This window comes from Macaca thibetana, chromosome 15 (assembly GCF_024542745.1).
Source record: "Macaca thibetana thibetana isolate TM-01 chromosome 15, ASM2454274v1, whole genome shotgun sequence".
NCBI lineage: Eukaryota > Metazoa > Chordata > Mammalia > Primates > Cercopithecidae > Macaca > Macaca thibetana.
In genome coordinates this window covers 102,714,246-102,729,951 of record NC_065592.1, presented here as the reverse complement: position 1 = coordinate 102,729,951, position 15,706 = coordinate 102,714,246, and the positions used below count along the sequence as shown (strand labels likewise).

Below are 15,706 nucleotides of genomic sequence, written 5' to 3'. Positions count from 1 at the left end.
GTTCTGCCAGTCTTAAGGTCTCTGTTTTAATGTTAAGGCTGATCAGCTGTGCCTGAATTCCAAAGGGAGGTGGGTATAATGAGGCTCATGTGACCACCCATCCACACCATGGCCTGAACCAGGTGTTTCAGGTTTACTTTAGAGTGCCCTTGGCCAAGATGAGGGGTCCATTCAGTTGATGAAAGCCTTAGAATTTTATTGTTGGTTTATAATCTTCAAAGCCAGTAATGGCTAGTCAAACCCTCCTTACCTCACATCACTCTGACGTTGAAATCTCTGTCTCCCTCCTTCACTTTAAGAACCCTAGCAATGAAGCACTTCAGGAAATACCACCCCTAACACATGCCACTTTCATATGCTGATTACTTCAAACTGAGGGCTCATGGGGAAGAACAAATGCAGACAAGGGCTTTCCCTGAGTTCCCCTTGTCTGCTTAAAGACAGATCTCAATTGTCTTGAATTCCCTCCCTGGGAATCTTATCAACCACAGATGAACTCTCCAGGGAAGATGAACCACCATGTCCAGAGTGACTATCACATGTTCTTCTGCCAGCTGCTTTTATTACCTAAGAGGCTTTTATCTTCATAACAAGACAACCTTGACTCACCATACAATTCCTCCCATAACCCTCCATGATTTGTATTAACACCACCCCCACCCCTGCCAGAAACCCTAAGCCCCTATCGCTTTTTGTAGTGCAGAATGTTATAAAAACATCAACCATGGAGTCCCATATTTGGTGGAACTCCCATGTGTATATACAGATATGGTTTGGTTCTGTGTCCCCACCCATATCTCATCTTGAATTGTAATCTGAATTGTAATCCCCACATGTTGGGAGAGGGATCTTGTGGAGGTGATTAGATCACAGGGGCATTTCCTCCATGCTGTTCTTATGATGGTGAGTGAATTCTCATGAGAGATTATGGTTTTATAAAAGCTTTTCCCACCTTTGCTCTGCACTTCTCCTTCCTGCTGAAGGTGAAGAAGGTGCACTTCTTCCCATTTGCTTTAACCATGATTGTAAGTTTCCTGAGGTTTTCCCAGCCATGTGAAACTGTGAGTCAATTAAATGTCTTTTATAAATTACCCAGTCTTGGGCAGTTCTTTATAGCAGCGTGAGAATGAACTAATACAGTAAATTAGCACCAGGAGTGGGGTGCTGATATAAAGATACTCCAAAATGTGGAAGTGACTTTGGAACTTGGTAACAGGCAGAAGGTGGAAGAGTTTGCAGGGCTGAGAAGACAGAAAGATGTGGGAAAGTTTGAAACTTCCTAGTGACTTGTTGAACATCTTTGACCAAAATGCTGATAGTGATATGGACAACGGCATTTAGACTGAGGTGATCTCAGATGGAGATGAGAAACTTGTTGGGAAGTGGAATAAAATTAACTCTTGCTATGCTTTAACAAAGAGACTGGTGGCATTTTGCCCCTGCCCTAGAGATCTGTGGAACTTTGAACTTGAGAGACATGATTTAGGGTATCTGGGGGAAGAAATTTCTAAGTGGCAAAGTGTTCAAGAGGAAGCAGAGCATAAAACTTTGGAAAATTTGCATCCTGATGATGCAACAGAAAACAAAAAAAACTATTTTCTAGAGAGAAATTCAAGCTGGCTGGAGAAATTTGCACAACTAACAAGGAACAAAATGTTAATTGCTGAGACAATGGGGAAAATGTCTCCAAGGCATGTCAGAGACCTTCATGGCAGCCCTTTCCATCACAGGCCTGGAGACCTAGGAGGGAAAAATGATATTGTGGGCCCATCCCAGGGCCCCCTTTCTCTATGAAGCCTTGGAACATGGTGTCCTGTGTCCCAGCTGCTTCAGCTTCAGCCATGGCTAAAAGGGGCCAACATGCAGCTCAGGCTGTTGATAAGAGGGTGCAAGCCCCAAGCCTTGGTGACTTAGTGTGGTGTTGGGCCTGTGGGTACACAAAAGTCAAGAATTCAAGTTTGGGAACCTCCACCTAGATTTCAGAGGATGTATGAAAATGCCTGGATGTCCAGGCAGGAGTTTGCTGCAGCGACAGAGCCCTCATGGAGAACCTCTGCTAGGGCAGTGTAGAAGGGAAATGTGGAGTCAGAGACTCCACACAGAGTCCCCACTGGGGCACTACCTAGTAGAGCTGTGAGAAGATGGACACTGTCCCCAAGACCCCAGAGTGGTAGATCCACTGACAGCTTGTGTTGTGTGCCTGGAAAAGCTTCAGGCAGTCAACACCAGCCCATGAAAGCAGCTGGGAGGGGGGCTGCACCCTGCAAAGTGACAGGGGTGGAGATGCCCAAGGCTGTGGAAGCTCATGTCCAGATAACTCAAGATATGTGCAAAAGTAATTGCAACCTAATACATTGACATAAGGCAGATTAATGGGGAAAAAGCATTTTAATTATGTACATGTATTAGTCCATTCTCACGCTGCTCTAAAGAACTGCCTGAGACTGGGTAATTTATAAAAGAAAGAGATTTAATTGTCTCACAGTTTGGCATGGCTGGGAAGGCCTCAGGAAACTTACAATCATGGCTGAAAGCAAAAGGGAAGAAAAGCTGCTTATTCACATGCCAGCAGGAAGAAGAAGTATAGAGCAAAGGGGCAAAAAGCCCTTTATAACACCATCAGATCTCAAGAAAACTCACTCACTATCATGAGAACAGTATGGAGTAACCATCCTCATGATCTCATCAACTCCCACGAGGTCCCTCCCCCAACATTTGGGGATTACAATTTGGATTACAGTTCAAGATGAGATTTGAGTGGGGACACAGAGCCAGGCCATATCGTTCTGCCCCAGCCCCTCCCAGATCTCATCCTTCTCACATTTCAAAACACAATTATGCCTTCCCAAGAGTCTACCAAAGTCTTCACTCATTTCAGCATTGACCCAAAAGTCCAAGTCCATAGCCTCATCTGGGACTAAACAAGTCCCTTCTGCCTGTGATCCTATAAAATCAAAAGTCAGTTAGTTATTCAGTAGGTACAATGGGGGTACAGGCATTGGGTAAATACACACATTCCAAATGGGAGAAATTGACCAAAGGAACTACAATGTCCAGAAGTTATTCTATGTGGTCTGAAAGGGGGAGGAACCCTTAGTTCCAGGAATTTCCCGCCCCCTTCCCTGAGAGCTCAAGAATAATCTGACCCTTGTTTAGCATGTGACTAAAAAAATAACCATAAAAATAGTGAACCAGCAGCCTTCAGGGCTGCTATCCCTAAGGAGTAACCACCCTTTTATTCCTTTACTTTCTTAATAAACTTTCTTTTACTTTATCAGCTCGTTCTTGAATTCCTTCCTGTGTGAAGCCAAAAACCCAGGTGGCCTCCCAAGCTAAACCCCAATTTTGGGGATCACCCTATAATCCATCCTGGGGTACAATTCCTCTACAATCATGGACTAAAGAAAAAAGTTATCTGCTCCTAAAACATAATGGTGGCATAGGCATAGGATAGCAGATAAAGATATTCTCACTTAAAAAGGGAGAGAATTATAAAATGAATTACTATTTCCAAGCAATTTCAAAATCCAACCTGACAAACTCCATAGGCTTCAAGACCTTTGACTAATTACCTGTGGTCCTTGGCTCTGTCCTGAGCTCACAGCTCCATTCTCTGAGTTTGATGGTCTTCCCTCTGTGAGGTGTTTTTTTGTTTTATAATCACGAAAGGTAGCACATGCTTGCAGCTGTGCAGTTTGCAGCTGATCCCTATTTCCTGTCTGGAGAAGCATGAAGGTCCATCAGCCTTCTTTTAGTCTGCTCTCTTTGACTTTTTTTTGGTTCATGATCGCTGTATTTCTACTGACATTATATTCTTGGGAACTTTGTAGGCCTCTTGTATGTGTCACCAGGATTCACTTCATTAAACACAGGCTCCTCCACAGATCATTCCTAAGTAATCCCATATCTATTTTTGGCATCTGCTGAGATAACTAAGGGGAATCTATAAATCATACCCTAAATTTCTCAGAGATTGAATATTCTGACATCCTGATCTTTCTCTGATAGTAGCAAAAGGTTGTGCGGCTACATTCCTGAATTTTTCTCTAGAGCATTATTTTTTAACAGAGAATCTCTTCACTTTAGCATCATCCGAAATGTTGAAAAGTTGCAAATTTTACCAATTGTCATGACCTGGTCTGACTGCTCCCCTTCCCTGCATTTTAAAACAGTTCTTCCCTCAATTTATTTCTTTTCTTTCATATTTTACATTATGCAACAAGAAGTAACCAGGCTTTGTCTTCGAAACTTTGAACATCTCAGATAAGGAAGCAAGTTTGTTGCTTAAAGTGTCACTTTCCGCATAATTATAGGACAAAATTTAGCTGGTCTTTCTGTCACCATACCACAAAAATCCCCTTTTCTCTGGTTTCCAATAATACATTCCTCACTTCCTTGTGCACCATCCCCAGAAGCACCCTTAACATCCATATTTCTACCACCAATCTATTTCTGATGATGTAGGTGATGATATACGTCTAGATGACGTATATTTTCTCCACCCTACTCCTCACTTCCTTCTGAGTCATCCATAACAGAGTCATTAATGTTTATATTTATATAGGTCTGTACAAGGCCGTCTAACTTTTCCTATTACATTCCTCAAAATTCTTCCTGCCTCTTTCCCAATTCCAAAATGATTTCTACATTTTTTAGGAATTTGTTACAGTAGCACTCCACCTCCAGGTACTGACATCTAATAGTTGCCTATTGCAGCTGCAAAAATTATTTGTTTATTGCTGCTGCAATAAACAAATGGTTAGTGACTTAAAAGAGGATGAATTTATTATCTTATGGTTTTGTAGGCCAGAAGTCTGACAAGAGTCTCACATGATTAAAATTAAGATGCTGGCAGGGACGCATTCCTCTCCGGAGTCTCTAGGGGAGAATTCGTTTTCCTGCTCTCCCCAGCTTCTAGAGGCTGCCTGCTTTTATTGACTCATTGCCCGTTCTTCATCCTCAAAGCCAGCAATGGTGCTGCATCCTTATCACATCTGATCACTCTAACGCTGACCCTCCTGCTGACCTCTTTCCTTTCTGAGGACACTGGACTTCCCTGGATATTTCAGGATAATCTCTCTATTTTAAGGCAGATTGATGAGCAAACCTAATTCTGCTTTACCATGCAATATAACGTATTCTCAGGTTCCAGGAATTAAGATGTGGCCACTTTTTTTTCAGAGGTAGAGTGCCTTAATTTGCCTGTTGCATAAGGTACATAAAGACGAAGGTTTTACCCACACTCCTGGGAGACATGAAGTTAAAAACATCACCTTGGGAGGAAAGCTAAATGCACCCGCCACCATACCCAGCTACTTTTCGGTATTTTTAGTAGAGACAGGGTTTTGCCACATTGGCCAGGCTGGTCCCAAACCTCTGACCTCAGGTGATCTGCCTGCCTTGGCCTCCCAGTGTGCGAGGATTACAGGCGTGAGCCACTGCACCTGGCCCACGTTAACCTTTTATAGCCACACCCACTTTCCTCCTGTCCCCAGTCTTTGACACCCAGCAACCACTACTATGTGCTCCATTTCTATAATTTTATCATTACCAGGATGACATGTAAATGGAATCACACAGTGTGTAACATTTTGGGATTGGTTTTTCTCACTCAGCATAATTCTCTGGAGATTCATTGAGGTTGTTATGTGTATCAACAGTTCTTTTTATGGCTGAGTAATATTCCACGGTATGGCTATTTCACAGTTTTTAAATCATTCGCCTATTGGAGGACATCTGGGTTCTTTCCAATTTGGGGCTATTATATATAAAACTGCTATGAACATACATACATATGCAGGTTTTTGTGTGGAAATAAGTTTTACTTCTCTGGGATAGATGGCCAGGAGTAAAGCTTCTCGATCACATGGTAGTGCATGCTTAGGTTTTTTTTTTTTTTTTTTGATGTGGAGTCTCACTCTGTCTCCCAGGCTGGAGTGCAGTGGCATGATCTCGGTTTACTGCAACCTCTGCCTCCTGGGTTCAAGGAATTCTCCTGCCTCAGCCTCTCACATAGCTGGGATTGCAGGTGCATGCCACCATGCCAAACCAATTTTTTGTATTTTAGTAGAGAGGGGATTTCACCGTGTTGCCCAGGCTGGTTTCAAACTCCTGAGCTCAGACAATCCGCCCACTTTGGCCTCCCAAGGTGCTGGGATGACAGGCTTGAGCCACCGTGCCTGGCCTGTGCATGCTTAGTTTTAAAAGAAAATGCCAAACTGGTTTTCAATGTGTCTAGACCGCTTTACATTCCTACCAGCAATGTGTGAAAGATCCAGTTTCTCTACATCTTTGACAGCATTTGGTGTTGCCACTACATCTCATTTTAGCCATTCTGATGGGTATGTAGTAACATCTCATTGTGGTTTTAATTTCCTTAATGGCTGATTATGCTAATTTTTTAACATGCTTATTTGTAATCTGTGTATGCTCCTCAGTAAAATGTCTGTTTATCAGTTGCCCATTTTCTGGTTGTAATGTTTGCATTTTTTAACTATGGAGTTTTGAGAGTTTTTATACATTCAAAATACTAATTTTTTGCTGAATATGTGGCTTTTAAATATTTCTTCCTACTTGTAGCTTGCCTTTCATCCTCTCTAATGAGGTCTATGGCAGAGTACAAGTTTTTAATTTTGACGAACTCCAGTTTACCAAATTTTTTTTTTATGGATCATACTTTTGGTCTTAACTTGAGGAACTCCTTGCCCAGCAATAGATCTTAAAGATTTTCTGATTTTCTCCTACTTTTTTTGGAATAATTTTACAGTTTTACATTTTATAATTTAAGTCTTAGATTCATTTTAAGTTAAATTTTACATTACGTATGAAACTTAGTTCTTTTTTTTTTTTTCAGACAAGAGTTTCACTCTGTCGCCCAGGTTGGAGTTCAATGGTGCGATCTCCCCTCACCACAACCTCCACCTCCTGGGTTTAAGCGATTCTCCTGCCTCAGCCTCCAGAGTAGCTAGGATTACAGGCATGTGCCACCATGCCCAGCTAATTTTTTTTTTTTAATTTTTATTTTTAGAGACATAGTTTCACCATGTTGGCCAGGCTCAAACTCCTGAACTCAGGTGATCCACCTGCCTCGGCCTCCCAAAGTGCTGGGATTACAGGCATGAGCCACCAGGCCTGGCCTTAGTCATTTTCACACTTGGGTGTAAAAAATCAGTTGGACATATTTACATGGTTTTATTTGTGGGTTAGGTATTCTAGCACATTGATCTATCTGTGTTGATCTCTCTGCCAAATCTATATAGCCTTGATTAGTGTGGCCATAAAGTGACTCATAATTCTCTCATGTTAGTCTTCATTTTCAAAATTGTTTTAGTTATTTTTCTTTGTATTTTTCACATACAATTTAAAATAATCATGTCTCTATAATGAATGCGGTTGGGATTTTGATAGAAATTGCATTAAGCCTATGAATCAATTTGGGGAGAAATGACATCTTTACTATGTTGAGTTTTCCAATCCATGAACACAGTATGCCTCTTTATTTATTTATGTGTTGTTTTTCTTTCTTCAGTGTTGCATAGTTTTTCGCTTAAAAGCTCTATGTTCTATACAAGTTTTGCTAGAGTTATACTTTAGTATTGAGACAGCCAAGTATAAAGGGGTCTCTGAAGAACCTTGGACTGGCCCGCGGACTGGAAGAATGGGGTACAGCTGTGGGAAGTCGGCGCCCTTTGCAGTGGGGAGGAGCCTGGCCTCTCCTGTTCGGGGTGGTACCTGAGATTCAGTCTGAGGTGGGAAACTGGCTAGCAGGACTCTCGCTTTCCTGAGAGTCCCTGTTTCCTTTTGGCCCAATAAATCCCATTTTTCTCACCCTTCAAAGTGTCTGCAAGCCTAATCTTCCCTGGTTGTATGACAAGGACCCTAAGGAAAAAGTCCTACAACAGTATTTAGTTTAGTTTAGTTTAGTTTTTTAAAGCAATTATAAATGGCGCTGTTCATTGTTAGTATAGGGAAATACAATTGATTGTTGTGTGTTTATGTGACCTTACTGACTTTACTTACTATTTCTAGTCATTTTTTGGTAGGTTCTTGGATTTTATAAATAGAAAATTATGTCATCTACAAGTAAAGAAAGTTTTATTTTTTCCTTTCTTATCTCTATGTATTTTATTTCCTTTTCTGTCCTTAGTGCACAGCCTAGAACTTCCAGAACTAACAACTGTTGAAAAACAGTGTGAGAGTGGACATCCTTACCTTGTTCCTGGTCTTGGTACCTGGCCTCAGACACTGCACCCAGCCCCTTCCATCAGATGCTATTGCTGATAGCAACGGGTAAGGCTAGCACAAGTTCAGAGGATGTGGACAGAGCCTCCCCCTCTTGAAGAAAGCAGCAGCCAAGTCTCCTTGCAAAGAGGTATGGAGATGAGATTCACTGGGGGCCATCAAGGCAACAATCTACCACCTGCTACATTCTGACCCCAATGACTCGCATCCCTGCCCAAGATTCCCAAAGTCTCATCTTGTCCTAGCACTGGGTCCCTGCGCGTTTCAACAAGCCTGAGATGTGTTGTGACAATCTCCCACTTTGTTGTCTGGGCACAGCAATAAAACCCAAGCTCCCCGAGTCTACCAAGGAAGGCCGCTAACTTTGGGAAGGGGTCTAAAAATAATTTTACAGTTATGCCCAGTGTGTCAATATAGTTAATGCTCACCTTAAATATGTAGTCATGCAGCCAGCTGAAGGCAGCGCAGTGACTCACCTTCTCCCAGTGCGGCAGGACTTTCCCTGATGAGTGATCAATGCTCTCCATTAAAGGCTTCCTGTTTCCTTCTGACCCTGAAAACAGTATGCAAGAGCTACACATTCTGTGCACAGACAAAGAACAACACTCCACGGTGAATTGCTTTTATAACCCTTGGCATTATTTTCCAGTGAATCGTATCCTGTAAACAGGAACCTCATGAGAAAACATAAATGAGCAATAATCATTTCCTATATTGGTAATCAGATAAAAGCCCTGATTCAATTTCCAATTGCTTTAACATGCATAAAACTTTCAGTACATCTATATCAGAAAGGCAATTCCTGGATTCATTATATATGTGTATACACACATATATATACATAATGATACACACACATAATGATATGTATACATATATACATGATATACATACACACATATACATAATGATATACACACGTATCTACCTAATGATATACACATACACATACACATATACATACTTAATTATGCACATATGCACATTATATGTTCAGGTATCATATGTACATAATGACATGTATACATCTAATACATACGCATATGTACATAACGATATGCATACATGGTTATACACATACATATATAATGAGATATACACATATACATACATAATGATACACATGCACACACATATACACACATAATGATACACACACACGTATATACAGACATCCATCATACACATATACACAGGTTTTGGGGCTCTAATACTTTTCAATTTTAGCTAGTCACCATTTTTACAGAAACATACACATGCGTATTTGGATGGCTCACTTTTAGGGCTTCAGACAAACCACTCTTCAGGCTGTCAGCTATGTCTTTCTGAGAGGACCAGTGTTTCCTAAGTGGATGTTTGGAGATTGCAGCCATTAAAAAAAATGGCAGTGAAATAAATGGCAGTAAAAATAAAACGGCAGTAAAAATAAACAGAAGACACCCTGTGGTGAAATACTTTGGAATTGAATTCTATAAGCACGGTGCAGATGGTAGGACAGCTTCGTTTCAAAGGAGATGATCAACCTCCACGGAGTCTGTTACCATCGCTCAGGCGAGGGTGTTTAATTACTTCATCACTGACACAAAATCTTTTGCAGATTAGGGAGTCTCACCTAGTGCAATGGGCTCTCACCTGGGGTGACAGGACTTGTCCCTGGTGGTCAAACGCTCGCCTGGGGTGACAGGGCTCTCACCTGGTGGTCTCACCTGGTGTGACAAGGCCGTCCCTGGTGGTTAAGGCCTCACTTCGTGGTCAGTTTTTTTTTCCAGTGTTCCAGTTAATGTTGATCAGTGTGAAAAAATTATTAAAACTAAAGCTACCTATTGGTTAACACACTATTAGACTGCAGGGCCTGTAACATGTAGTATAGGGTGAACCCTATTGTTTGTGCCATGGAGGAAACAAACATTTTTGAGGTATTTTTCAAATAATTAATTTTTAAAACACTGTAGGCTTTTGATTCCAATCTATGCAATCAGAAGGATCGTCCCTCTAAGGAATGAATGGGTGGTTACCTGGAAAAACATAGAGGGAGTTCTAACTGTAAAAGCTAACTTTACATCTTGAAAGCTGAGTTTGCAGGCCTGGGAGTAGAGTTTATTTTAAGCCTAAGAAGGAAAGAACTCAGGATATGACGTAAGGGAACTCTTCATGCTACAAGAAGCAGCACAGAGACACTCTGGATGAGAGAGGTGAGAGGAAGACAAGGAAGTTGGCAGGTGGAGCGCATGGGGTGGGGAGGAGAGAGAACTAGGGTGGGAGCAGCCAGATGGCTTCGTGACTGTGTGAGGTTCTGTGCAGGGTTGTGGAATATGGGGAAATCCTATTGGAGGGTTTGAGGTTGTGGCTCCTCACCCTCGGGTTGCAGTGTGTCGCTCTGGGAAAATTCACAAGCCTCTGGGGCCTTGATGCTGTGTGGCCGCGGAGAAGGGTACATGGTGTGGAGCAGGTGACCACGGCCAAGAGCAGGGAGGAAAGCAGCTCTGAAAGAGGGCTCCTTTCTGGGTACCTTTTGCAGATTCATTGCTGTTTAGCAAATATGAATGCAAATTCAAAAGATTAATGAGTTGTGGGAAGACTGCTCTGGGGAATTCTGGAAAATACTGCCGCCTAAGCGCCAGTTCCTGCTCCATTTTCCACATGCCCACTTTTTTATGAAGCAATGCAACAGCAGGGCGGGCGTGCTGGTGCTGCCTGCAGGGAGCCCAGAGCCCCAAATCCTCCTTCTGTCTACAGGACGGAGGCAAGGGCTTTCTTCTTTCTGATGTCAGGAGACAGCTGGGTAGTCGGAGGCGGTGGAGGGGATGGGCCTCTCTCAAGGCCTGCAAATAAAATTATTCTCCATCCTTACTTGGGGAGGCCCCACAGCACAAGAGGGTGGCCCACCTGCTCTGTGTGTGTCCCTGCAGGAGCCTTCCTGTCCCTGTCGAATGTTCCTCTAGCGGCCTTCCTTTCATTCCTGTGGCCCCGTCATAGTTATAGCGTGAACCTAGTAGGAGGAGCCCCCTCCTCAACAGGGAGGAACTGCAGGCTTTCCCCGAACCAGTTCTGCGCAGCAGAAACAACTGCCGTCCACCACTTCCTGGTTTGTCACAGCTGGAGGAAACCTGACTGTCCTAAAGGCCACAGGCAAATAAGAAAAAAAAAAAAAAAAAGTTAAGGAAGCATCCAGCAGGATTTCTTGGGAGGGCTGGAGGAGAAGACATGCAGTGACCGCAATCCTCCCCGCACTCTATGCATAGAACAATAACTTTGTTCCCCGTAACTCTCACCCCACACCTTTGCTCCACTCATAGCAAATCCTCTCCAAAGTGGTGTTGGTGTCTCTACTTGCTGCCAGGATTTCTCATCCCCTCTTTTCTCCCTGACCTCCCGTCACTGAGTTTGGGTCTCCATTGCTGCCCTGCAAAGGTTCCCATCACATCCTCCACCATGGTCATCTTGGCAAGGCCAGAGCCTGAGAAGCAGGGAAGCTGACAGCGTAAGTCCCAGTCTGAGCCCGAAGGCTGCAGAACTGGGAGAGCTGATGTCCAAGGGCAGAAGGTGGATGTCCTGGCTTAAGCAGGACAGAATCTGCCTTTTTGTTCTCTTCAGGAACCCAGTTGATTGGAGGATGCCCACCAGCACTGGGAAAGGCGGTTAGCTCCACTGAGTCCACTGACTGAAATGCTGGTCCTTTCCAGAGATGCCGTCACAGGCACACCCAGAAATAATGGTTTACCTGTGATGTGGGAATCCTTAGCCCAGTCAAACTGACACCTAAACTTACCCATCACACTCCCAAATGTGCACTCACAGGCAGTTGTCTCAGTGATGTGTCATCCACAAGGAGCAGTTGTGTGCTATGGAACCATAAAAACGGTACTTATGAGAAGGCTTATAATCCTGTGAAGATTGCTTTAGTAATTGTACAATTGGAAGAACCAGAACTGTGTATATAATAGGAGTTAAATACAAAGAAGTCCACCAAATATTAGCTCGGCTCATTTCTGGGTCAGAGAGCGATGCCTTTTACATACATAGTACTAACTTTGACTTTATATATATAAACAGGTAGATACATAAAGGTATAAGTTTTGTGGAAACTTCCAAGTAAACTGGTTTCTGGTCCTGCTTTTGAGTCTAACAAGGTGCGTGTTAATCTGTGACAGGATAATCATGTTTCTACACTTCACACTTGCCCTGCCTTGAACTTTTATTCTTCTGCTCGCCTGAGACAAATGTGTATCTGATTGCTTCCTCTGATATAGAAATGCAGATTCGCTGGGCCAGACAAAGGCATAGGTGACTATTACTCTACCCACCTCTCACATGTAAATTATGTATTCCATGAAAAGTTGATCAAAGACTCAAAAGAATTCAACCATTTGTCTCTTATGTACCCCCAACTTTTAAAAATTTCTTCCTTTCCCCCCAATACCCACCCTTTCCCCTTTAAAATACTGACGTCCTCAAAACCATCTTTGGAGAAAGACACAGATCTACCTCCTGGGCATGCATCCTCAACCTTGGCAAAATAAACTTTCTTAATGGATTGAGACCTGTCTCAGGTACTTTTTGGTTTACAGCATCTATTAACATAATGACATGATTTTTCTGTCTTAATTTGATTCTGTAATGAAGTATGCTAACAGTTTAGTATTATCTAACCAACTTTATACAATTGATTATTCTTGTAGTTATTTTGAATTACTTTTAAAGACTGCTAGATTCTATTTTTGAACTTTATTCATAATCGAGATTGGCATGTTTTCTTTTAAAATTTATTATAATGACATAATAATGGCTTCTCAAGTACCTTGAGGGACTTTACAATGTCTTTTCTTTTATGGTCTTGAATGTGTTAAATATCACCGGAATAGTCAGTTGTTTAAACATTAGATAGAATTCAGTTGTGAAACAATATATCTATAGTGTCTTTTTAGGAAATGGCATGCTTCAATTACATTTCCAATCTTTTATGAAAATTGTATTTTCTTCTTCCAGTGTACATTTTGATAGGATGTTGTATGTTGTGCTGCCATCGAGTTGTATGTGGCATTCTCTTACAATTCTTCAATCAACTGTATTTATGGCAATGTCTCTCTTTTCATGTCTTAACTTGTGTCATATTTATCCCTCCCTCTTTTAATTCGTTGTATCAGGGGACATTTATCTATTTTGTTGGTATTTTCAAAAACAAAGTTTTGGTCAGTCCTGGTGGCTCACACCTATAATCCCAGCACTTTGGGAGGCTGAGGCGGGTGGATCACCTGAGGTCAGGAGTTGGAGGCCAGCCTGGCCAACATGGCAAAACCCCATCTCCACTAAAAATACAAAAATTAGCCAGGCGTGGTGGTGGGCGCCTGTAATCCCAGCTACTTGGGAGGCTGAGGCAGGAGAATGACGTGAACCTGGGAGGTGGAGCTTGCAGTGAACCGAGATGGCACCGCTTCACTCCAGCCTGGAAGAAAGAGCAAAACTCTGTCTCAAAAACAAAAACAAACAAACACACAACAAAGTTTTGAATTTATTTTAAATTTTCAAATAGCTTTTTAATTTCAAGTTTATCAATTTCAGCTTTTTGAAATCCTTCTTACTTTTATTTTTTTCTCTTTATTGTTCATTTCTCTATTCTTTAGCTAAGTACTGAGTTCTTTTATGTTTCGTCTTTTTTTTAAAGTAACGAAAGCATATAAGATTACACATTTTCCCTTGAGCACAGTTTTCTCAGGATTTGTTGTGATTTTTTTCTCCCTTTATTGCTTTCTGACAGTTTGTGGAACCCAGGCCCTGCTTTGAAATCCCCTGTGTGCATCACGTAGAGAAGTCAGGAAGGTCTGGTCTCAGGAATCAGCAGCAGCCCTGGAGCCAGATGTGCACTGTGGCCCCTGGCTTTGAAAGACACTCATCCACTTGCCTTAAATTATAGCTTTCTAGCTCAGACAGTTTTACATACAATTCTCACTCTGTCAAGCTTATGCAAGTCATTTGGGAAGAGTATTTGGCAGAAAGCAGCGTTCAGAAAGGCAGCCCACAGAGATTGCCTTGCGGGGCAGCAAAGACAAAGACCTTTTAGAAAAGCTATGAAAGATATCCCTTAGGTTTTCAGTATTTTACGTTTGCACACCTTGGCAATTGCCACCTATTTTACTCATATGGGACTGTCCATCAGATATAGATTTCTTTCCTTTTGTTTTTTTCCAAAATAGACCAGTTTGTAAACATGGCATTTTTTTTCTCTTTTTGAGGTTAATTCTGTATGTTTTTCCCGGAAATTACCGAGCTTCAACAATTCTGTATTTTTAAAACTCCATGGTCTTTACTTCAAGGGAGACATACTGCTTATTCTAACATTCTATATTATTTTTAAACTATTGATGGTAATTAATACCATGTGAGATTTAATGCCACATAGTCCACAACTTACAAAAGTAGCTGTATTTCAAAATCCTGAGCATCAAGAATACATCAAGAGGGGCCCACACAGAATTGATGCTCCGCCCTCGTTTACTGCAGTTTTATTCTCATCTAGCTGTGAAAAATTCAGACTTGATTGACACGGCAAACAATAGGGAAAGAAATCTTCAGTTCGCCAATCATTTTTGCTGAAATAACTATGTTCAGGCTGCCATTAAAAAGTAATAACAGAACAAAGGAATGATGAATGACTATTACTGTGAAGTTGTGCTCTTTCAAAAGCATGGTCTCAACAAGTTTCTCAATCTTGCATGCAGGAGAAGCTTCTAAGGAACAAAGAAGCAATACAGGATGCCAGAAGACATTTATTTAAATGTCACTTATGCATTGGGTAATGAGAATTGAAGGAGTTCCATCTGAGATAATAAACCAATTTTTTTGCGAAAGAAGATGAAGCAATTAATTATTCAAGGGCAATAACTTCTCCTTGGACTTCATTTTCACAGACCATATTTACCCACATTTACCCTTAGCTGTTGGAATAAAAAACAGATGGTACACTACACTCATTTGTACCTACTTAAAGAAGACACCAATTGTAATTCAATTCAGGAACTCTTATTTTGAGTGTCTGTTATTCTCAAAGGAATAACATGCCTGGCATGAGGATGCCATCTGGGTGAGGTGGGCTCCCTGCCCACCCACTGTGATAATGGTGGTATTTGAACAGGCTGTGGTTCCAGCAAGGTCAGAGTGACAAACGGGAGGCATTCTTCAGATCCCCAGCAAAAAGAAGCTTCCTCTGCCTTTCTCAGGGATACCTGGGCTCTGCCATTCTGATAGCAGCTCTAGCCCACAGTGGCTTCATGTCTGAAGGGGCTGTGGCATCAGATGGATTCTGCAGCAGGAGGCTGACAAGCCACAGGCTTATCAAAGGGATCCCAGGCTTACTTTGTTTTTTTAAAAAAATTTTGTTTCAATAATTTTAGGAGAACAGGTGGTTTTTGGTTACATGGATAAGTTCTTCAGTGGTGATTTCTGAGATGTTAGTGCACCCATCACCCAA

The 15,706-nt window shown here is 41.9% G+C and overlaps 1 protein-coding gene and 1 long non-coding RNA gene across 3 annotated transcripts in view; one reads left to right on the top strand and one right to left on the bottom strand.

Moving 5' to 3' along the window:
• LOC126937677 (uncharacterized) overlaps window positions 1-13,725 on the top strand; it is a 67,670-nt gene extending 53,945 nt beyond the window's left edge. Inside the window, exon 4 of the long non-coding RNA XR_007719809.1 lies at window positions 8,147-13,725. This is a non-coding gene — a long non-coding RNA (uncharacterized LOC126937677). The remainder of the gene's footprint in view (window positions 1-8,146) is intronic.
• The window catches only part of LOC126937670 (40S ribosomal protein S20-like), a 1,038,442-nt gene that overhangs the window by 538,723 nt on the left and 484,013 nt on the right, over window positions 1-15,706 (bottom strand). The gene's annotated exons all lie outside the window — the stretch shown is intronic.